The following is a 23,468-nucleotide window of genomic DNA, read 5'->3' as shown; positions in this document are numbered from 1 at the left end:
GGCGGTCAACCGTTTGCCTTTAAGCTCTCTGGAGGCTGCGCCTCCAGGAGGTCCGTGAACCAATGGTAACTTTCACCTTTGAAGGGAAAGTTTATGACTCTTTGTCTGTGAGCATGGTATTTTGCATATGTAATTCGATTGGGTGTTGATGCAAAAACTACTAAGGTTTCTTAAAACACTAACATGTTGCAAAGGTATCAACATCTAATTTACACCATCTTTTAGATCATTAAAACACAAACTCAAAGAGTCCAAGCATAACATAGGTGGGTTACACTACTAGTCATCTATCAAAATACATGCATAAAACAGTAGAAAGACAAATACAAATACAACAGACAAAATTAGAATACAATGCAGTAATACTGTACACAATGACCTGGGCTATGTGTGATAGGAAGGTCAAAGAAAGGTTTGTCTGTGAATGAGTAGGAAAGAGTCCATTTCTATAGGCGTTGTGTCTTTCCTATAGAGAAATGTAGCATGGGCAGATGTACATTCCTTGAAAGCAATAAAACCTGTGGTATCAGATCGTTGCCGTGGCAACTAAGCCCTTTTGGGGTGTTCGTTGCTTTGGGGGAGTTTGTCTCCAGAGCTCCAGCATGTAGCTGGCCTGTTGTGTTTAAAGACTATTTGTTAAATGTAACAATTAATGTATGTCTGATTGGTCCAGATGCTACATGTCGCATACACATGCTCTCAAGTGCACAAGTGTGGATACTGAGACAAACTAATTTTTGGTGTCAACAGCAGAGATAAAATCATTTTTGGATCATGACATTAAATTTGTTAATGTGTTAAATGGTTTTACCAAATATCTGACCAATGACTTTGGAGGAGTTTGAAAAATGAGGGTTTCAAATATTTTTCAAAATGTCATTATTGATATTATTGTTATTAGTACGACTCAAGGAAGGAAGTCAGTGATAGTGAATAACTTTTCAGTAACAAACCAGTTTAATCGTCAATATTTTAATACATTTATTTCTAGAATTTAACAATGTGTAAAACTGCTAAAAGTATGAAGTGAAACTAACAGTAATGTAAAGAACAGCCTATAGACTGGGTTTCTAAACAATATTTAGTTCTCACACTGAAGAACATGTTTCACAGCCACTGTTGTCTGGTTAGTGATTATGGTTTGGCAGTTCATAGGAAATATAGAAGAAACAGAGTTGAACACAACACCAGTAACAGTCTGTGCTCAGCTCTCGAGGGAAGATTCAACAGATTGAGGTGTTTACAGAATGACTGCAGGTTAAAACTGCCTGAACTGATCTCAGTTCTCACACTTCTCCATTATGACTGACATTGTGTCACTAAATAACAGCATTTAAACACTCAGTCAGATCAGAGGAAGTGAACAAACACAGGAAGAGCTGATAGTATTTAAAGAATATAAAGAGTATTCCTGAACTTTATGCAGATCTCGAGCACAAATGCCTGACGTCAACCAATCACTGTGAAAAGTAGACATTGACGTATGCTTCCGAGTGTTGCGGAACTGGTGGATTACTAAGATGAACAAGTCATGCAAAAGTAAATGCAACTTGCATGCTTTCATTATATGCTATGGTGCCCTGGACGGCACCAATAAAGTGTTTAGTTTGTAAACCACCATAAAAGAAGGATATAAAATGCAAACAGGGTGTGAACATTCTTTTCAGAGGTGTGCTTTGCATTAAATTTCAAACGTCCCAAAGCAGTGGCGTTGTAGCGTTGCCGGCGGCACTGAGCATGGTTTTGACGCTATAGTGGAAACACAGCATTACGGCCTTTTTCCACTACAGCGTAGCAAGTGGAGCGGAGCCATTCATTCCTATGGAAGCTGAGCATAAACGCTCTTGAGGTGCATTATGGGATTGAAAGCGGCATGGAGAAAGCATTGAGAGCAGCTGAGAGTGTTGAGAACGTGGGGCATTCCTAAACTTTATGCAGATCTCAAACGCAAACGCCGGGCGTCAACCAATCGCTGTGAAAAGTAGATTCTGACGTATGCTTCCGAGTGTTTGCGGAACTGGTGGATTACTAAACTGAAATCACATATCATTAAACAATCTCTAATCTCCGCTCTCTACCCAACAAAATGGACAAACTTCTTCTGCTCTCCCAGACAAATAAGGATTTTTCAAACTCTACTGCTCTGTGTTTCACGGAAACCTGGCTGAATGACACGATACCGGATGGTGCGCTTCATCTGCTGGGCTATCAGCTGTTCAGAGCGGGAAAGCGCGTGGCAGCGGGATGTGCTTTTACATCAATGAGAGGTGGTGTACAGATGCAACAGTGTTAAAGAAGATGTGCTGTTCTGATCTGGAAGCGCTTTTCAGTAACTGTAAGCCGTTCTATTCACCGCAAGAGATTCACTCCTTTATTCTTGTGAGTGTTTACATTTCTCTGCAAGCTCACGTGAGCATGTCGTTACAGAAACTCGCTGATCAGATCACAGAGCTAGAACAACAACACCCGGACTCTGTTTTAATCATTCTTGGGGATTTTAACAAAGCAAAACTCTCCCATGAACTGCCTAAATACAGTCAACATGTTACATGTCCCACCAGAGACAGTAATATATTGGATCACTGTTACACCACATTAAGGAATGCATATCACTCTGTCCCATGGGCAGCTTTACAGGCAAAATCTAAAATCTGCTAAACCTGTAGTGAAGACTGTAAGGAGATGGACCAATGAAACAGAGCGGGTTTTACAGGCCTGTTTCGAATGGACTGATTGTAGTGTTTTTGAAGCTGCTACAACCGATCTGCACGAACTCACAGAGACTGTAACTTCATATGTCAGTTTCTGTGAAGATATATGCATTCCTAGCAGGACCTATTAAACATATAACAACGACAAACCATGGTTCACTACAAAACTCAGACAGCTTCGCCAGGCCAAAGAGGATGCCTACAGGAATGGGAACTGTCACGAATCTGGTCGGTGTCCCGTTGTCCGCTCACCACCAGATGTCACTCTCGCCCTGTCACACACAGACTGTTGCATCACACCCCGGACTGCATCTCCCATCCTCCACCGCACTGTTTGCGTCAGCCCCCGTGACCAATCAGCAGCACCATAAAAGCCCCGGTCTTTCCCCATGCTAACCACGGATCATTTATAGTGTTTCTCCCTTTGTCTAGCGTTTTCATAGTTCCTTGTGTTTTGATTCTCTCGCCTGGCTCCTCGTTCTCGACTGTTCGCCGCCTGCCTTCGGATTATCGCTCGTTTATGGACTATTCTCTCTCGTCTCGCCTCTGACACTCCCGTTTACTGTTGTTTGACCCTGCCTGCTCGACTATGTATTTGTCTCGTAATATCAATAAAGGCTCACAAATGGATCCGCTCGCCTCTCGTCCGTTTCTCCCTGTGACAGAACGATCCGTCAACAAGGATCCAGCAGCTCAGGACACTGCAGTCCAGATCATGCTCCTCAAGCAAGGTGAGCGATCAGTGGAGGAATACGTTTTGGACTTTATTACGTTAGCACATCAGACTGCAATGAACGATCTGTGTCTGATGGTATTTTTTCGTGGTGGGCTTTCTGAACCTTTCGGCTCCTCAATGCCACTGCATCAGCCCCATTGGACTCTGAGACAGTACCTTGACATTGCACTACATATCAGCGGTTCATCACTTACTGTGGATGTTGCGGAGAAGCAACGCGATATCGCGGCAGCGCCGGCCGCGCAACCCGCCCGTGTAATGGCGGCCGCGCCGGAGCGCGTTCATACCACAGCAGCGACAACAGAGCCCGTGCACAAAGTGGCGGCGATAGCGGTGCCCGTTCACAAAATGGCGGCCGCGTCGGAGCGCGTCCACACAATGGCGGCGACGGCGGTGCCCGTTCACAAGATGGCGGCGAAAACAGAGCTCCGTCACGTCACGGCTGCCATACCGGAGCCATATAGTGTTGCAGCTGCATTTCCTGAGTCAAGTCAAGTTTCCCAGTCAAGTCAGATTACAGCTGCTGTTCCTATGTCAAGTCAAGCTGGAGCCGTGTTTCCTGCATCAAGTCAAGTCAGAGCTGCTCTTCCTAAGGCAAGTCAAGTTAAAGCTGTGTTTCCAGTGTCAGGTCAAGCTACTACTGTGGCTCCTGTGTCAAGTCAAATTACAGCTGTCTCTTCTGTCTCAAGCCAAGTCACAGCTGTTCCCCACGAGTCAAGCCATGTTGTTCCTGAGTCAAATCCTGTTACAGCGGATCTCCATGAGCCAAGCCAGGTAATAGCAGATCCTCATGAGCCAAGTCAGGCTACCGCTGTTCCACCAAAGCCAAGTCAAGTCACAGTTGTTCCAGCCAAGCCAAGTCAGGCTACCGCTGTTCCACTAAGGCCAGGTCAAGTCACAGTTGTTCCACTTGAGCCAGGTCACGCCTCGCCCGAGCGTCCAGAGCCAGGTCACGCCTCGCCCGAGCGTCCAGAGCCAGGTCACGCCTCGCCCGAGCGTCCAGAGCCAGGTCACGCCTCGCCCGAGCGTCCAGAGCCAGGTCACGTCTCGCCCGAGCCCCCAGAGCCAAGTCACGTCTCACCCGAGCGCCCAGAGCCAAGTCACGTCTCGCCCAAGCATCCAGAGCCAAGTCATGTCTCGTCTGACCTACCAGAGCCCTGTCATGTCTCGTCTGACCGCCCAGAATCAAATCACGTCTCGTCTATTTGCCCGGAACCTCACCACGTCTCGTCTAACCGGCCAGAGTCAAGTCACGTCTCGCCTGATGGCCCAGAGTCAAGTCCGGTCTTGCCCGACGGCCCAGAGTCAAGTCACGTCCCGCCTGATGGCCCAGAGTCAAGTCCGGTCCTGCCCGACGGCCTAGAGTCAAGTCACGTCCCGCCCGACGGGCCAGAGTCCAGTTACATCCCGCCTGACGGGCCAGAGTCAAGTCATGTCCCACCTGACGGCCCAGAGTCCCGTCAAATCCCGCCTGACCGCCCAGAATCAAGTCACGTCTCGTCTGATCGCCCAGAGTCAAGTCACATTATGTCTGCCAGGGTGATGGCGATCACCACTCTCGGTGTGTGGGCCGCACACTACACTCCAGAGGACACATCTGTTCTCAAGTCTGTTCCTGAGGTCATGTCCGATCTCAAGCCTGCTCCAGAGCTCCCGTCTGGTCTCAAGCCTGCTCCAGAGCTCCCGTCTGGTCTCAAGCCTGCTCCAGAGCTCCCGTCTGGTCACAAGCCTGCCCCAGAGCTCCCGTCTGGTCACAAGCCTGCCCCGGAGCTCCCAACTGATCACAAGTCTGCTCCGGAGGTCCAGTCTGGTCTCAAGCCTGCTCCAGAGCTCCCGTCTGGTCACAAGCCTGCCCCAGAGCTCCTGTCTGGTCACAAGCCTGCCCCAGAGCTCCCAACTGATCACAAGTCTGCTCCGGAGGTCCAGTCTGGTCTCAAGTCTGCTACAGAGGCCCCGTCCGACCACGAGTCAGCCCCAGAGGCCTTCCCTGTTGGAGAAGCCACGCCAATGCCTCCCGAGGTGTCAGCTTCGGCTGTAGATCCTCCTAGGGAGGCGGCGTTATCCTGTGGTCTCTCTGCTTCTCTCCCTGTTCTCTCTGCCTCCTCTGTCTCTGCTCTCCCCAGGTCCCAGACCATGACGCCGGTTCCTGTTCCGCCCCGGAGGGCGGCGGCGCCTCCTGTTCCGCCCCGCCTCCTGTTCCGCCCCGGAGGGCTGCGGTGCCTCCTGTTCCGCCCTGGAGGGCTGCGGTGCCTCCTGCTGCGCCTCCTGTTCCGCCCTGGAGGGCTGCTGTGCCCTCTCCCCCTATTCTGTATGCCTCCTCTGTCTCTGCTTTCCCCAGGTCTCAGACCGTGACGCGGGTTCCTGTTCCACCCCGGAGGGCTGCTGCGCCTCCTGCTCCGCCTCCTGTTCCGCCCTGGAGGGTTGCTTCGCCTCCTGTTCTGCCCCGGAGGGTTGCTGCACCTTCTTCTCCGCCCTGGAGGGTGCCCGCGCCCCACGCTCTGCCTCCGGCTCCGCCCTGGAGGGATCCTGCGCCTCCTGCTCCGCCCCCGGCTCCGCCCTGGAGGGCTCCGGCTCCGCCCTGGAGGGCTCCTGCTCGGCCGCCGGCTCCTCCACCTCCTGCTCCGCCCTGGAGGGCTCCTGCTCCGCCTCCGGCCCCGCCCTGGAGGGTACCTGCTCTGTCACTCCTGCCTCTATCACTGGGGCCCCCACATGGACCTGGCCCTCCAGCCCTCGCCCTGTCTCGCTCCCACCCCACCGCTCCCCCGGACTGTTGTTCCCTTCGAGCGTCTGGAAGCCGCTCCTTGGGGGGGGGCTATGTCACGAATCTGGTCGGTGTCCCGTTGTCCGCTCACCACCAGATGTCACTCTCGCCCTGTCACACACAGACTGTTGCACCACACCCCGGACTGCATCTCCCATCCTCCACCGCACTGTTTGCGTCAGCCCCCGTGACCAATCAGCAGCACCATAAAAGCCCCGGTCTTTCCCCATGCTAAACACGGATCGTTTATAGTGTTTCTCCCTTTGTCTAGCGTTTTCATAGTTCCTTGTGTTTTGATTCTCTCGCCTGGCTCCTCGTTCTCGACTGTTCGCCGCCTGCCTTCGGATTATCGCTCGTTTATGGACTACTCTCTCGTCTCGCCTCTGACACTCCCGTTTACTGTTGTTTGACCCTGCCTGCTCGACTATGTATTTGTCTCGTAATATCAATAAAGGCTCGCAAATGGATCCGCTCGCCTCTCGTCCGTTTCTCCCTGTGACAGGAACAGAGTCTTGTATAATCAGGCCAGAAACACACTGAATAAGGAGATTAGAGCAGCAAAATAAAAAAGTTACGCTACAAAATTGGAAGATCAGTTTTTTTTCAAATTACTCTGTTTCAGTGTGGAAAGGTCTGAGAACCATCACAAACTACAAGACACCATCCCCCAGCACTCGGGTGAATCAACGACTTGTTGAAGACCTGAATGAGTTTTATTGTAGGTTCGAAACCCCCACACCCATTCTGATGATCTCTTTTCAAAACCTCCAGCGACCCCATGTGAAGTCCCATCCTGTTTCAAATGTTCCACCATCATCCCTGTCCCAAAGAAACCCAAAATTACTGGATTAACGACTACAGACCTGTTGCTTTAATGTCCGTGGTCATGAAGTCATTTGAAAAACTGGTTGTGGCCTATCTGAAGAACATCACTGGACCCTTACTGGACCCCCTGCTGTTTGCTTACCGAGCAAACAGGTCTGTGGATGATGCAGTAAACATGGGACTGCACTTCATCCTGCAACATCTGGACAAAACAGTGAATTATGTGAGGGAATTATCTTGTTTGTGGACTTCAGTTCGGTCTTCAACACCATCATCAAAACACTCCTCCAGTCCAAACTAGCCCAGCTCTCTGTTCCTAGCTCTATCTGTCAATGGATCACCAGCTTTCTGACAGATAGGCAACAGGTGGTGAGACTGGGTAGATTCACATCCCACATCCGCACCACCAGCACAGGTGCTCCTCAGAGTTGTGTTCTCTCTCCACTGCTCTTCTCCCTGTACACCAATGACTGCACATCTAAAGACCCCTCTGTCAAGCTCCTGAAGTTTGCAGATGACACTACAGTCATCGGCCTCATCAAGGATGGAGATGAGTCTGCCTTCAGACAGGAGGTTTATGTGCGAGCTGTCTAGTGCAGTCATAACAACCTGGAGCTCAACACGCTCAAAACAGTAGAGTAACAGTGGACTTCAGGAGAAACCCCCTGCTCTCCCTCCACTTACTATCATGGACAGCACTGTAACGTCAGTGGAAACATTCAGGTTCCTGGGCACTACAATCACTCAATGTGAAGTGGGACAATCACATTGACCCGATTGTCAAAAAGGCGCAGCAGAGGCTGTACTTCCTTCGCCACCTCAATAACTGTGGTTCAGCTCAGCTACAAAAACTGACCTTAGAAGACTACAGAGGATAGTCCGGACTGCTGAGTGAATCATTGGTACAACCCTCCCTAACCTCCAAAATCTGCACTCATCCAGAGTGAGTAAAAGGGCTACCAAAATCATTCTGGACCCCTAACACCCAACCCACTTCCTTTTCCAATTATTGGTATAAGGTCACAGAGCACAGAGTACCAAAACAGACAGACATAGAAAAGGCTCCACCCAATTATTATACGCCCCCATTTACATTTTTAAATGTAAATATTGTAAAAGTAAAGTTTATTTGGAAATAAAGATACTTGCTCACACTGTGTGTTAATACAATATAACACTACAGTAAACACTGTACAGACAAAGTCTGATACCCATTTAATTCAGGCCAAGTCCCGCCCATTCAGACACAAACAGACCAATGGAAGCTGCATTTAGTGAGCAGCCAATCAGGTTGGACTGATGTCATCTCCACCCACTATATATAACCAACAGAGTGTCATGGAGGCTGGACGAAAAATGAATGATCGAGATGAGTCCCCTTGTAGCGTGACGGAATACTCAAACGCGGAAGTACACGAGTGAGCAGGTAAATCACGCAATTTGATCTGAGAACGCTCCGATAAAGAGTTGGGATTTCCACCAAGAAATCCGCGTTCTCACACGCACACAGACAGGTAAATAAGCGCTCCGTAGAGCAGAGAGTTTACTCACGTGAGTTGAGGAGATGAAGGGACCTGACGTGGAGTCGAGCATGAACTCAATGTCTGGTGCAAAACAACACCTGCTTCCTGCTTAAATACCTGCGTGAGGTTACTTCCGGGTCCTCGTGACCTCACGTGATCTGGTACGTGTGACAGTACCCCCCCCTCCAGGACCGGCACCTGACGGTCCCGGAACAGAGGATACCCGACGACGGTAGTCCTGGATGAGAGTGGGATCCAGGATGAACCGCCCGGGAACCCAAGACCGCTCCTCCGGACCGTAGCCCTCCCAATCGACGAGGTATTGGGTGCCGCGGCCCCGGGTTCGCGAATCAAGGATCCTCCGGACGGTGTACGCAGGACCACCGTCGATGATCCGAACCGGGGGAGGGGCAGTGACCTGGGGAGACAGAGGGGAGAAGAAGACATGTTTAAGTTGTGATTGATGAAAGACAGGATGGATCCGGAGGGAAGCAGGCAGCTGGAGCCGGAAGGTGACAGGGTTTAGACGGTGGGTGATCTTGTAGGGTCCAATGAAGCGTGGAGTGAGTTTTTTAGAGTCCGACTTCAGATTTATGTTACGTGTGGAGAGGTAAACCCTGTCACCTACGTGGAACAATCGTCCCGGAGGGTGCCGGCGGCGGTGTTGGGTGGTGTATCGTTGGTTAGCTCTTTGAATGGCAGTCCTGGCGTGATTCCAGAGCCGGCGGACCAACTGTTGGGCGGACGGGACGTCAACCTCCGGTTCTTGATGTTCGAACACCGGAGGTTGGTACCCGTAGCATACCTCGAATGGGCTTAACTTGGTGGCCGAGGAGGTGTGCACGTTGTTGGAAAGCTCGGCCCAAACGAGGTAGCGTGCCCAGGAGCGCTGATGTTCACCCGCAAAGCATCGAAGAAAGCGCTCCAGTTGTTGGTTGGCCCGCTCCGTCTGGCCGTTCGTCTGAGGATGGTGACCGGACGATAGGCTGGAGGTGGTACCGACCAGACGGCAGAAGGCCTGCCAGAATTTGGCCGTGAACTGGGGCCCTCTGTCCGAGACGATGTCCTTGGGAAACCCATGCAAGCGGACTACGTGCTCGAGTATCAGCTCAGCGGTGGTCTTGGCAGAGGGGAGTCCGGTGAGAGCCACCAGGTGCACAGCCTTCGAAAAACGATCCACAATGGTCAGGATGGTGTTCTTGCCTTGTGAGTCAGGGAGTCCAGTCACGAAATCGACAGAGATGTGACTCCAGGGGCGTTTGGGGATGGGGAGGGGCTGCAGCTCGCCGGTCGATGGAGAGTTGGAGGTTTTGGAGCGAGCGCAGATGTTACATGCCTGGACGTACTCCTGTACGTCTCTCCTCAACGTCCTCCACCAAAACGCCCGGTCGATAAACGAGATGGTTCTCTGGACCCCCTGATGTCCTGCCAAAGTGGAATCGTGCCCCCACTGGAGGACTTCTCCGCGGAGGTGGTCAGGAACGAAGAGTCGCCCGGCGGGGGTTTCGGGTGGAGGGGGTTCCAGGCCGTGACTCTGGCGGACTCTCTCTTCTAACCCCCACTGGAGAGGAGCCAAGATGATATGAGGAGGCAGGACAGGCGCGGGCTCCGAGGAGATGGTGTCGCGCTGATGTTGGCGGGAGATGGCGTCTGCTTTGGTATTCTTTGAGCCGGGCCGGTAGGAGAGGTGGAAATGGAAATGCTCGAAGAATAATGCCCACCGCGCCTGCCTGGGGTTAAGCTGTTTGGTCTGGCGGATGACGGTGAGGTTCTGGTGGTCGGTCCAGACGGTGAATGGGTCACTGCCGCCCTGAAGCCAGTGACGCCATTCTTCCAGGGCCCACTTGATGGCCAACAGTTCACGGTCCCCTACCCCGTAACGCTGCTGAGTGGGATTAAATTTTCTTGAGAAAAAACTACAGGGGTGTAGTTTCTCGTCTGGACCACGTTGGGAGAGGATCGCCCCTACGCCCACATCGGAAGCATCCACTTCGACAACGAAAGGTTTAGCTGGGTTGGGATGGATGAGGACTGGAGCGGTAGTGAAGAGGTGACATAGGTTCTTGAAGGCTTGGATGGCTTCGGGTGTGAGTTGGAACTCTCCTCGTGATGGCTTGGTGAGAGCAGTCAGAGGTGCTGCAGTTGCGCTGAAGCCCTGGATAAATCGCCGGTAGAAATTGGCGAACCCCAGAAAACGTTGCAGCTGTTTGAGCGACGTGGGTAGGGGCCACGAACGCACAGCCTCCAGCTTCTGGGGATCCATGGCCACACCCTGAGAGGATATTACGAAGCCGAGGAATGTGGTGGTGTGCTGGTGAAAGGCACATTTCTCCAACTTACAGTACAACTGGTGGGCCAGCAACCTCCGAAGTACTGCTCGGACATGCTGGGTGTGTTCCTCGAGGGTCTTGGAATAGACGAGGATATCATCCAAGTAGGCGTAGCACCATCTACCCAGCATGTCCCGGAGGACGTCGTTGATGAATTGTTGAAAGACAGACGGACTGTTGCACAGACCAAACGGCATAACCAGGGTCTCATAGTGACCAGTGGGGGTTATGAAGGCCGTCTTCCACTCATCACCCTCCCTGATGCGGACCAAGTTGTATGCAGCGTGAAGAAGCGGGCACCAGAGAGGGCGTCCAGGGCGGTGTTGGTAAGAGGGAGTGGATGACGGTTTTTGATGGTAATTTGGTTGAGCCCCCGGTAGTCGACGCACGGGCGGAGACCCCCGTCCTTCTTCTTCACGAAGAAGAAGCCCGAGGCCGCTGGGGAGCTGGAAGGACGGATAGTGCCGGCCCGGAGTCCTTCAGCCACGTACTCCTCCATCGCCTGATGTTCGGCGGCCGACAGGGAGTACAAGTGGCCGCGGGGAGGTACCGCGCCCGGCACGAGGTCAATCGCCAGATCGTAAGGGCGGTGAGGTGGTAGGCGTGCAGCATGTTTCTTACTGAAGACCTCGGCCAGGTCGCGGTACGGAACGGGGATCCCCTCCAGCTTGACATCGGGGACCTCGGACTCCCCTGAACACGTCCCAGCCTTCGCCTGGAGACAGAGCTCCTGACAGGTCGCCCCCCAGTGGACAATTCTGTTGGCGGTCCAGGAGATGAATGGATCGTGCATGATAAGCCACGGGTGTCCCAGGATGATCGGTGGTGATGTGATCTTGGTGATGAAGAGGTGGATTTTTTCAGAGTGGTTACCGATGAGTAGGTGGAGTTCTTTGGTGCGTCGGGTGACGGGGCTGAAGTTGAGGGGGCGACCGTCAATGGCTGTTATATTTAAAGGCTGGGATAACACCTCAGTCTCAATCCCCAATTGGGCAGCATAAGCCTGATCGATAAAATTCCCAGCCGCACCTGAGTCAACAAATGCGGTGGTCATGATCCGTTGGTGGCCCATGAGGATTGATACCTGAAGGAGCAGCCGGGAATTGGCGGGGTAGGATTGGTTGGCAGCGGAACCAGATGAAGACCTCCCCCTCTTCACCTGGTCTGGCCGTTTCCCGGACGCAAAGGGCAGATTGCACGATGGTGATCTGGGGAGGCGCAATAGGCACATAGCCCCTCGCGGTAGCGTCTGGCCCTTTCTGCTGCCGTCAGGGAGGTGCGTCCAATCTGCATGGGTTCCCCGGCTCCCGATGAGTGGGCCTCTGGAGCGGCCGGTGGAGGTGGAGATGGCGCAGCGACAGCGTGGGTGAGGGATTGATCCAGACGATGGTGACGGAGGGTGGAGCCTGTGGAGAGAGAAAAAAACGTTTAGTGGGGTGGCTCATGTGTTGATCCACCCGGAGGGCGAGCTGGATCATGCCCTCCAGGGTGGCCGGCAGCTCACGCACAGCCAGCTCGTCTTTCAGACGGGTGGACAGTCCTTCGTAGAAGGCTGTGCGGAGCGCCGCATCGCTCCATGTTGTTTGAACGGCAAGAGTACGGAAGTCCATGGTGTATTTGCTGACGCTGCGCTCGCCCTGCCTCAGGTGGTACAGACGGGAATCCACCTCCACTTCGCTCTCAGGGTGTTGGAAGGCGGCCCTGAGCTGGGTGGTGAACTCGGTATAGGAGTGGGCGGCTATCCCGTCAGCCTTCAGGACCGCCGCAGCCCACTCTGCTGCCTGCCCGGTGAGAAGTGAGATGAGAAGGGCAATCCTGCTGCGGTCTGATGGATATCGTGTAGGCTGAAACTCAAACAAAAGTGACAGGTTGGTGAGAAAAACATCGCACCGGGTTCCGGATCCATCCCATTTATCCGGAAGTGCGATCTTAGGTTGAAGGGCAGGACGGACTGGTTCTGCGGGGGCAATCTGTGCAGCAGCCAGGTCATCATAATCCGCTTGCAGGGCGGTGAGGTCCGACTGGAGAGCCCCGCACTCCGCCCGAAGACCAGCGGTTTCGGTACGGAGCACGTGGACCTCCGCACGAAGCCCCACCAGCTCCTGCCGCAGATTCATGATTTCCCCCGACTGCTGCTGGATCACACCCCACAATTGCTCCAGATCCGTCGGGACCATTTCGGGACCAGACATTCTGTCACGGAGGCTGGACGAAAAATGAATGATCGAGATGAGTCCCCTTGTAGCGTGACGGAATACTCAAACGCGGAAGTACACGAGTGAGCAGGTAAATCACGCAATTTGATCTGAGAACGCTCCGATAAAGAGTTGGGATTTCCACCAAGAAATCCGCGTTCTCACACGCACACAGACAGGTAAATAAGCGCTCCGTAGAGCAGAGAGTTTACTCACGTGAGTTGAGGAGATGAAGGGACCTGACGTGGAGTCGAGCATGAACTCAATGTCTGGTGCAAAACAACACCTGCTTCCTGCTTAAATACCTGCGTGAGGTTACTTCCGGGTCCTCATGACCTCACGTGATCTGGTACGTGTGACACAGAGTGTGTGTTCTGCTGTCTGAAGATGAGACTAGTAACACTGTGACTGTGACATTCACACACAAACACACTCTTGAAAATATTCTTCCAGAAGATTGTTTTTGTTGATTCATTTCTTTGGGCCCTTGAAAGCAGATTCTCCTTCAGTCATTATTTCATTACTAATTATTTTACTGCTTGGAGCCCTGAACCTTTTGAAGCCCTCAGATATTTGATTGTGAATTAATATAAATCAAATATATATAAAATTAGTGAGCAGAATAAAATAAGATTTGAAAGAAGGAGTTGTGAAAGTTAAAGTAATCTGCTTACACACTGTATATTAAATAAGTTGTAAAGAAATGTAAATAAAATTGATTTCAGATTAATGTTGATTTAATTATAAATAGGATTAAAATCAGTTTATTAAATTTATTCCATTGTTTACTGAAAGGAGTTATAGAGTAGCAGTAGCAGCTTCTGAAAGAAAAAGAGGAAATGTGTCAGAATTATTCAGATTCACAGCATCATCAGTCTAATCTGGGTTCAGAGATGACCTCTGCTCTACTGCTCTAACAGCAATAGCATGTTTCCAAACCTCAACAGTGAGATCACAGTTCTGAAACACTACAACTGCTATAAATAATACACTAGTTTAGTTACAAAAGTGTAGCCATCTTTAGATTGTAAGAAGGTCTTGACTCTGGAATCGATTCAAAACATCACTGTGAAACTTCATATGGAATATGATGATTCCATAATTACTGTTAGTCTTCACTGAGAGTCTTAAGTATCGTGAGAAGTTGGTCATCCTCATATAGGATGTGCTCATTTTCATCAGATGGTCAGTTTGATGGATTTAGAGCAGCTGCAGCAGAAATAATTCTGTTCTCATCAGCCTGAACTCAATGTTGCTGGTCAGAGAAATGAAAAAGTGTTCATGAAATACCTCTACCTTCTGATGGTCTCCATCACATGCATGAGACACATTTACAGCCTTGAACAAGTGGAAACTTTCAAGTTCCTCATTCGTGCATCTTTCATTCACACTTGTCACAGTGTCGTCAGAATCAGCACTGACAGTTGCAGCATCTCCTTTTGCAGAAACAGGCGTAAGGCCTGCAGGGTCATCCATATCTCTACTAAAAACACTCATTTTAACATGAATGGCCCTACACCTGACCCTTTATGTGGTTTGATTTGTCTCAGCTCAACTCTCCAAAGAGTTTGACCAATGCTGGATAGATGCAAGATCTTAAAAGACAGTCATCGTATCTCTCTCTAATCAAACACACCTGATTCATTCATCAGTTCATCAATAGAGACTCCAGTGCTAGAAACATTTTTGATGAGACTCCAGGAACTGGTTTGGAAAGCACTGGCACATAGAAATGTGCAGACATATAGTATATGTGCTACTGTACATCAGATTCCTCATTCTAGAAACAGGATGAGGAACCCTCCTTTATGTGAAAACACTAAAATAAATATTTTAATTAAACTGCACCAATTAAACTAACAGTAAACTCGTAATCGGATTTCAGCAGACATATTTTTACGGAGGAAAAAGTTGAGAAATTCAGTTCTAGAAATAGTTAAAGAAAGAAGAGGAACTGTGATCTGAATGTGTGAAAATTCACAGTCATCCATCCAAACTGGGCTCAGATCTTTGTGGGTTGAACCAGTGTGGTCAGACGAGTTTCCACAGCCAGCAGTAACACACTTCTGAAAACTTCAGAACTAGAGACACACATCCAACTTTAATGGAGGATAATAAGAATGTGACGTAAATTTAGTAAGATTGTTATTCACGTCAGCACTGAAGATGTTTGACTTCGTCAGTCAGAGATCACTAAAAATAATGTCAAAGAGGTGTGTGAACTTGTACGATGTCAGACACTGTAATACGCTCTGGTCTCCTCCCTGCTTACCGTGGTGACGAGATACATAGCAGACTGTCGTCACTAAATGGCTGGATGTCTAAGTGGTGCCCGCAGAATATCATAGGTTTCATAGACAATTGGACGAGTTTTTGTGGCAGACCTGACCTGTTGAAAAGAGATGGTCTTTATTCCTCCAGGGGTGGTGCTGCTCTTCTCTCTAGAAATATGGCAAATAGTCTTAGAGTTTGTACTTGACTGACTGGGCTAGTAACTGAAAGTATTGTCAAGTACAGTGACCCATACTCAAAATTGGTGCTCTGCACCAATGACAATACAATATATAGGGTGTGATTTTACGCAACATTCAACATATTAACATGAAATGAAAACTGCAAATCCATGTTTCGCCACCTGGAGTCCATTTGTTTCTTTGAATTGCAGTGATCCATTTGGTTTTCTTTTCTGTAGCTTTTGACAGCCTGTAAAAATATACCCCAGGTTTCTTGTCAAATCTCTTTGTACAGTCAATTGCAAAGCTCGTTCTGGTTTTAGAGGTGTTTTTGTGTGTTCTCTCGCAGCATTCACACTGAAACCAATGCAGTCACTCAGTCTTTTTCCACTCAATGTGTGGAGCCGCATTCACTCCAGCTGACGGTGACGTCACGTTAGTGATGGGAAGTTCAGATCATTTTACCGACTTAGACTTTTGAGACTCGTTCAGCAAAATGAACAAATCTTTTTTTGAGTCATTTCATTATTTTCAGCAAAATGTAATTAAAATGTTACATGTTACCTCCTGTAGGGGATCTACAGAAATCAATTTTGCTCAAAGGGAATCATTTAAGATTGAACAGAATCTCCGTTTTACAGCGGATCAATGAATCGGCCAGTGATTCATTGAGCGAGCCGTATAACATCAATTCTGTACTGGATACTAATATCCAAAATATAGTGAAAACACTATTTATTAGCACGGTAACAAGGTCGGCAGTTTAAGACATTAATTTATAAGCACAAAACACAAGATACTTCTCTTTTCAATATAAATAGGAATTTATTGGAAAAACCTAAGACACATGAACTAATCTAACACATAGATGCGCATTCACACATTCATACAAGTTGCAGAAAGAGAGAGAGAGAGAGATGAGGAAAGAATGAGTTTAGAAGAGTGAAAATGTGAAATCCCAAGTTTATAGCATAAGTATATGCAATCGCTTAGACCTGAACAAACATCAATCATTTAATTAACCATCGCGTTGAGTTTCTCAATGAGGTTATTAAACGTTATATTACATGCACCAGTTCAGCTAGAATATGGAGGTTGTACTTGCGTTGCCTTTGTGTTAAGGGGTTTCCTTTGATGACGTCGTTGCAGAAAGGGGTTCCCCAAGGTTGCTGATTGGTTGGAAGTCTGTGGTCGTTGGAAGTGATGTCTTGGGCGTTGGCTGGAGGATGGAGTCATGTACGCTGGTTGAAGTTTTGCGGCAGGCACGAAGTCTGAGACACGGTTTAGTGGCAAAACTTAACTTAGAACATGAAACTCTCAACGGAAAGAAAAGATTAAAGTAAAAGAAAGAAATGTGACGGTCTCCTCATGTTTTCGTTTAGAGGAGTGTTCTTTTGTTTTAATGTTGCAAGTTGTTCAAGTGCAAAGTTGGTTGGTTGGTTAGGCTTACTTCAGGCTGGCTGGCGCCAGGGTATCCTGGACAGATTTATGACTTGGTTCTGGGCCCCTTTGTGGAATTTGGCTCTTTGGTTTCAACCAAATGTTCTGATCGAATCTTCCATTTGTCTGATTCGCTCTGATACCCTACATCCCTAACACATCTACTGCTTACACAAACACTGATCACACTACAAACAAGACAAAACTATAATGTTATAAGAAAAGAGAAAAGATTAATTTATTGTTTATCTGGGTCTTTAGTCTATGATTAGCTCACCTCACCTCTTATCTGACAAAGTTTTCGGGTTTGAGTCATTTGTTCATCACGTGACAGCCCCATTAGGTGAACAAATAGTTGTGTTTGACTTTAGGTGTGTTCGACTTCATGCGGCGCTGCGCAGACCGATCTGCGGCTGACTTGAAGCAGTGCATGTCGGTTAGAAATTTTGTCCGACTTGAACCGGTGCCGACGCCACGTGACGTTCACGTGTGGCATCAAAGTAACGCGAGAGCGTCTCGAGAACAGCCGGCTTGCTCAGCCAGCGCAGCATTTCAGGAGCGACTGCACCAGGCTGTGATGACGTCACAGCTTCTCATGATTGGCCACATTCACCACATGACGATGATCACGAGTGTTTCGTGCTTCAATCCATATAATTGCATAACAAATCAGTTTGCATGCCATTTCGTAAATAGTTTACGATCTTTTGACTGCAGTACATTTTTTTCCCTTAAATTCTTTATATTGGATTTGTGCATAAGCTTATTATTGTACTTTTTATATACACATGTATTGTAATTCAAAAGTATTGTCATTCAGTGTTTTTTGTAGAACTGGGATAGATTTCAACAATTAAGTTCAACGACTGTTGAACATGCAATATAAAAACGTATTTGTACTATAAACACAAAACAAGTAGCTTACTCTCCAACAGCAATTACAGCTAATTATTTATTGTTTACAGAAGCCTAACATAACACCACTTAACAAAACATAATTTGATTAAGTATAAGCTTGATTTGTAAAACAGTATTTGTTCAGTTACTTTAAAATGAAATGATTTACACATGCACATATATTGTTTATAAACTTTCCGTCGTTGTTCATTAAGCACTTCTAATGCGAAGCAGAAACAGATAGTGACGGTAAAGGTATTTTAATAAGTTGAAGAAACACTATATGAATATTGCATTAGAGTCTACTTGGAGTATTTCATTCTCTCTCGCTCACACACACTAAAAACCCTGACCCGATGGTCCGCCGATTGGAGCAGGAATATCCTACACAGTGTTCAGGCATGTTCTCTCACTTCTGCTGCTGCTACGCGATGTAATCAATTCCAGAGTATGCCCGGTCCAAGATGGCGGCCACATTTCTCGTTTCCAGCAGCCAATGCGGCGTCTATGTCTATTATGTCTATGGTCAGCACCGCCTCAGGTCGGACAAAACTTCTAACCGGTATGCACTGCTTCAAGTCAGAATTTGATCGTGCTGTGCAGCGCTGCGTTAAGTCAAACACACCTAATGACTCAACAGGTGAACTAAAGGTGCGTTCACGCCATATGGGAATTCCCGTAATTACGAAATTCCAACTTGTAACAAGCCTTCAAATCCTTGTAGAACTCGTAATTACAACTTGTGAACTGGGAGTCTTCTGAGAGCTACGAGTTGTACCACATGACCAACGTAAGCTCTGTTTAGGTGTTTATAGTGTTGCCATAGAAAAGCATAATTCCGAGTCTGAGGACGTGAACAGCTCCGAGTAGAACGTCATGTTGTCATCTCAAAATTATGGTAATTACGATATAGCGTGAACGCAGCATAATTCCAGTTCAAGAACGATTCGAAGATTCCTTCAAGAACGACCCATCACTACGTCACATGCATACACTCCGGAGATGAGAGAGTCTGTAGTACTTACTATTGGAGAAAGATTAACAGCTAACTTGGATCACGTATCCCTTAATAACCAATCACATTACAGCCTTGACGTCATTAAATTTCAGTCAGTTGTGTGATATTCAATTACCATTTACTGACACCATAGGAATAAATGAGAAGTGCCATAAAGGGAATCACACCAGTCACTAAAAATCAGTGACTTCTCTTATAAAACTTTTTTTTTTAAAACTTCAAAAATAGTTACATCCAAAAGTATTGTTTAGTGTAAAATGTGTTGAAGATTAGCAGATAAGCTCTCGATGCATTAAATAAAAAAAAAAAAAAAGTACTGCCAGACCGGAAGTGTTAGCATTAACCAGCTTTTTTGGCTAATGGTTGTGGGCTTTGCTTCTAGTGCCTTTGCAATGTGTTTCTTTAGTCCGTGTTAGTGATGGCCGGTTTTGAAACACTGATTCATGAAGCTTCGAAACTTTTATGAATCTTTTGTTTTGAATCAGTGGTTTGGAGTCCGTATCAAATTGGGAAAGTCATGTGATTTCAGCAGATTTTTTTACATTATAAATGTTTCGAAATGTTCAAAATATCAATGGTTCACTTCTGGGGGGTGAACTTCCAGAGTGTCCTTCAAATGTCATTTTGTGTTCAGGGATGATGTGAAGTTATTTATTCAGGATTGTCATGGCAAAATGAGCCTAATAGTGTATTTTTCACTTGATAAACTTCAATTTAATTTAACTTCATTAATTTAAATTTGACCCCTAGCACTCCCTATTCTAATTCTAAAAAAATCTAAAAAAAAACTTGACCCTTTAAAACTTGCACACTATTTGTTTTCTAAATGCTTGTTTCTTGAAAAAAAAAAAAAAAAAAAAAAAAAAAAAAAAAACAACAACCTAACACTAGCTTCTCTAACTATATAATTGTAAAAAGGGGGTCCAGCCGTGGCCTAATGGTTAGGGAGTCGGAACCGAAAGGTTGCGGGTTCGATTTAGGGTTAGGGATTGAAGCAATATGGCTGCCCACTGCTCCAGGTGTGTGTTCATGTGTGTGTGTGTGTGTTTGATCACCTCTCACTACTGTGTGTGTGCACTTGGATGGGTTAAATGCAGAGCAAATTCTGAGTATGGGTCACCATACTTGGCCACATGTCACGTCCTTTACCTTTCCTTTCCTTTCCTATATTTGTATGTATTATATAATAAAAAGTTTGCCCTATTCATTTTATATTCTCTGTTGTATTTTTATATATTAACAAACATAAAAAAATAATAATAATAAAAAAAACCTTGCTACATGGACTGTGTTAGGCTAACTGAGACTCATCATAGCACTTACATATTGCTCTTTTGTTGATTTTTATTGCTTTCATTGTCTTCATTTGTTTGTCTTCAAGTTGCTTTGGATAAAATCGTCTGCTAAGTATATATTTTGTAATTAATATTTTCATTTAATTATTCTAGACTTTTTGATTGTTTCTTTTAAAATTATGCTGCTGTTTGTGTTTGTAGGTGTTTAGATTTTTATTTAAATGTTTTAGTTTTCATATAGAAAAATGCATGATGCACATGTTCTTGGCTTTGGAGTAAATGTTTATTTTGAATATTGTGATTAAAGTATATTTCATATAAAATGCCCTTAAGTTTCAAGCATTATTTTTAATATCATGAACAGGAAATAACTTGCATAAAATGAAACAAATAATTATATTACACAAGATGAATGTTTTAAATTCTTTTGAAATGTACCATAATCTATAACATGCATACTTAAAGTATAATGTTTCTTGCAAAATAATATCAAATTACACTTTAAAACCATAGGCGGTGCTGTTCTGTTAAGAACTCAAGCTCCGCCCCTCACTTCCGGTTCTGTAACTGCGGTTCTGAAATTGTGGTTCTGAAACTGCTGGTGCTGGTCTGCAGTTGGATATACTGTATCTCCATGCACATTTAATTCAGGCCAAGTCCTGCCCATTCAGACACAAACGGACCAATGGAAGCTGCATTTAGTGAGCAGCCAATCAGGTTGGACTGATGTCATCTCCACCCACTATATATAACCAACAGAGTGTGTGTTCTGCTGTCTGAAGATGAGACTAGTAACACTGTGACTGTGACATTCACACACAAACACACTCTTGAAAATATTCTTCCAGAAGATTGTTTTTCTTGAGTCATTTCTTTGGGCCCTTGAAAGCAGATTCCCCTTCAGTCATTATTTCATTACTAATTATTTTATTGCTTTGAGCCCTGAATCTTTTGAAGCTCTCAGATATTTGATTGTGAATTAATATAAATCCAATATATAAAATTAGTGAACAGAATAAAATAAGATTTGAAAGAAGGACTTGTTTTAAAGTCATCTGCTTACACGCTGTATATTAATTAAGTTTTAAAGAAATTTAAATCAAATTGATTTTGGATTAATGTTGACTTAATTATGATTAGGATTAAAATCAGTTTATTAACTGTCTGAACTTTATTCCATTGTTTACTGAAAGGAGTTATAGAGTAACATACAGCAGCTCAACAAGTGGAAACTCTTAAGTTCCTCATTCGTGCATCTTTCATTCACACTTGTCACAGTGTCGTCAGAATCAGCACTGACAGTTGCAGCGTCTCCTTTTGAAGAAACAGGTGTAAGGCCTGCAGGGTCATCCACATCTCCACTACAAACACTCTCATTTTAACATGAATGGCCCTACATCTGACCCTTTATGTGACAGATCTTGATTTGTTTTAGCTCAACTCTCCAAAGAGTTTGACCAATGCTGGATAGATGCAAGATCTCATAAGACAGTCATTGTATCTCTCTCTAATCAAACACACCTGATTCATTCATCAGTTCATCAATAGAGACTCCAGTGCTAGAAACATTGTTGAGGAGACTCCAGGAACTGGTTTGGGAATCACTGGTTCATGTAAATGTGCAGAAATACAGTATATGTGCTACTGTACATCAGATTCCTCATTCCTGCTCCTGGAGAAACACTTTAACTCTAATTAAAGCACCTGAATCAACTAATGAAGGTCTTTCAAATTCAGGTGTTTGGATGATGAACTCTGCCTTACGTGAAAACACTGAAATAAAGATTTTAATTAAACTGCACCAATTAAACTAACACTGAACTCATAATCAGATTGCAGCAAACATTTATACAGAGGAAAAAGTTGAGAAATTCAGTTCTAGAAACACTGTTAAAGAAAGAAGAGGAACTGTGATCTGAATGTGTGAAAATTCACAGCTATCAGTCCAAACTGGGTTCAGAGATGATCTCAGATCAGTGTGGGTTAAACTAGTGTGGTCAAACTAACTGAGTTCCCACAGCCAGCAGTAACACACTTCTGAAAACACTAGACCACAAACCACAACACAAAGACACAAAAGACAAACATTAGTGCTGAAAAAATTTAAAGTGCTTTAAAAATGCATGTTTATACACAACTTTATTTACACACTTTGATTTTAAGTATTGTGCACTTACAGATAAATGTCTTAATGTCTGTTATAACTGTGTTTAGTAATTCTGGTGCTTCTCATTTACTATATACATCTTATACATCTTAAATATACAAATACATCTTTGCATCAATAAAATTTTCAACAATTTCTTTTTTTTTCTACCTAATAATATGTTATTTACTTTTAAATGAACGTAAATGGTTTTACTTCCTGTCACATGCAAGTGCTCAAAACCGCAAGTGTAGATACTAAGACAAACTAAATTTTGGTGTCAGTGGCACCAAAATAAAATCATTTTTTCATCATGACATTAAATTTGTTTAATGGACCAATGACTTCGGAGGAGTTTGAAAAATTAGGGTTTCAAATATTTTTCAAAATGTCATTATTGATATTATTGTTATTAGTGCGACTCAAGGAAGGAAGTCAGTGATAGTGAATAACTTTTCAGTAACAAACCCGTTGTATCACTAATATTTTAATGATTTTATTTCTAGAATTTAAAAACATGCAGAAAACTGATAAAAGAAAGAATTGAAATTAACAATAATGTAAAGAATTATAGTAAATATGGTTTGATCAACAATATTCAGTTCTCACACTGAAGAACATGTTTCACAGTCGCTGTTGTCTGGTTAGTGGTTATGGTTTGGCAGTTCATAGGAAATACAGAAGAAACAGATTTCAACACAACACCAGTAACAGTCTGTGCTCAGCTCTCGAGGGAAGATTCAACAGATTGAGGTGTTTACAGAATGACTGCAGGTTAAAACTGCCTGAACTGATCTCAGTTCTCACACTTCTCCATTATGACTGACATTGTGTCACTAAATAGCAGCATTTAAACACTCAGCCAATCAGATCAGAGGAAGTGAACAAACACAGGAAGAGCTGATAGTATTTAAAGAAAGAGTTGTGAGCATATAATGAAGAGGAAGACTGACAGAAAGAGAAAATGGCTGATAAGTGTCATTTGTGTCTGCTGGGACTGATCATTCTCTCTTCACTTCTCACAGGTAAACAAATCTCTGTTTTCTCTACAAGACATTTAGTTTAATTAGTCTGGGAAAGAGTTCATTTCAACATGATCAGTTTATTAAATAAACTTAAGACTATACCCACTTCTACA

General features: G+C 45.8%; 1 protein-coding gene across 1 annotated transcript in view; it reads left to right on the top strand.

Annotated features, from left to right (window-relative positions):
- The window catches only part of LOC127161217 (uncharacterized), a 794,375-nt gene that overhangs the window by 753,600 nt on the left and 17,307 nt on the right, over positions 1-23,468 (top strand). The window lies entirely within an intron of this gene.

Source organism: Labeo rohita, chromosome 3, assembly GCF_022985175.1.
Source record: "Labeo rohita strain BAU-BD-2019 chromosome 3, IGBB_LRoh.1.0, whole genome shotgun sequence".
NCBI classification, from domain to species: Eukaryota; Metazoa; Chordata; class Actinopteri; order Cypriniformes; family Cyprinidae; genus Labeo; species Labeo rohita.
This window is presented reverse-complemented; position numbering and strand designations above follow the sequence as displayed.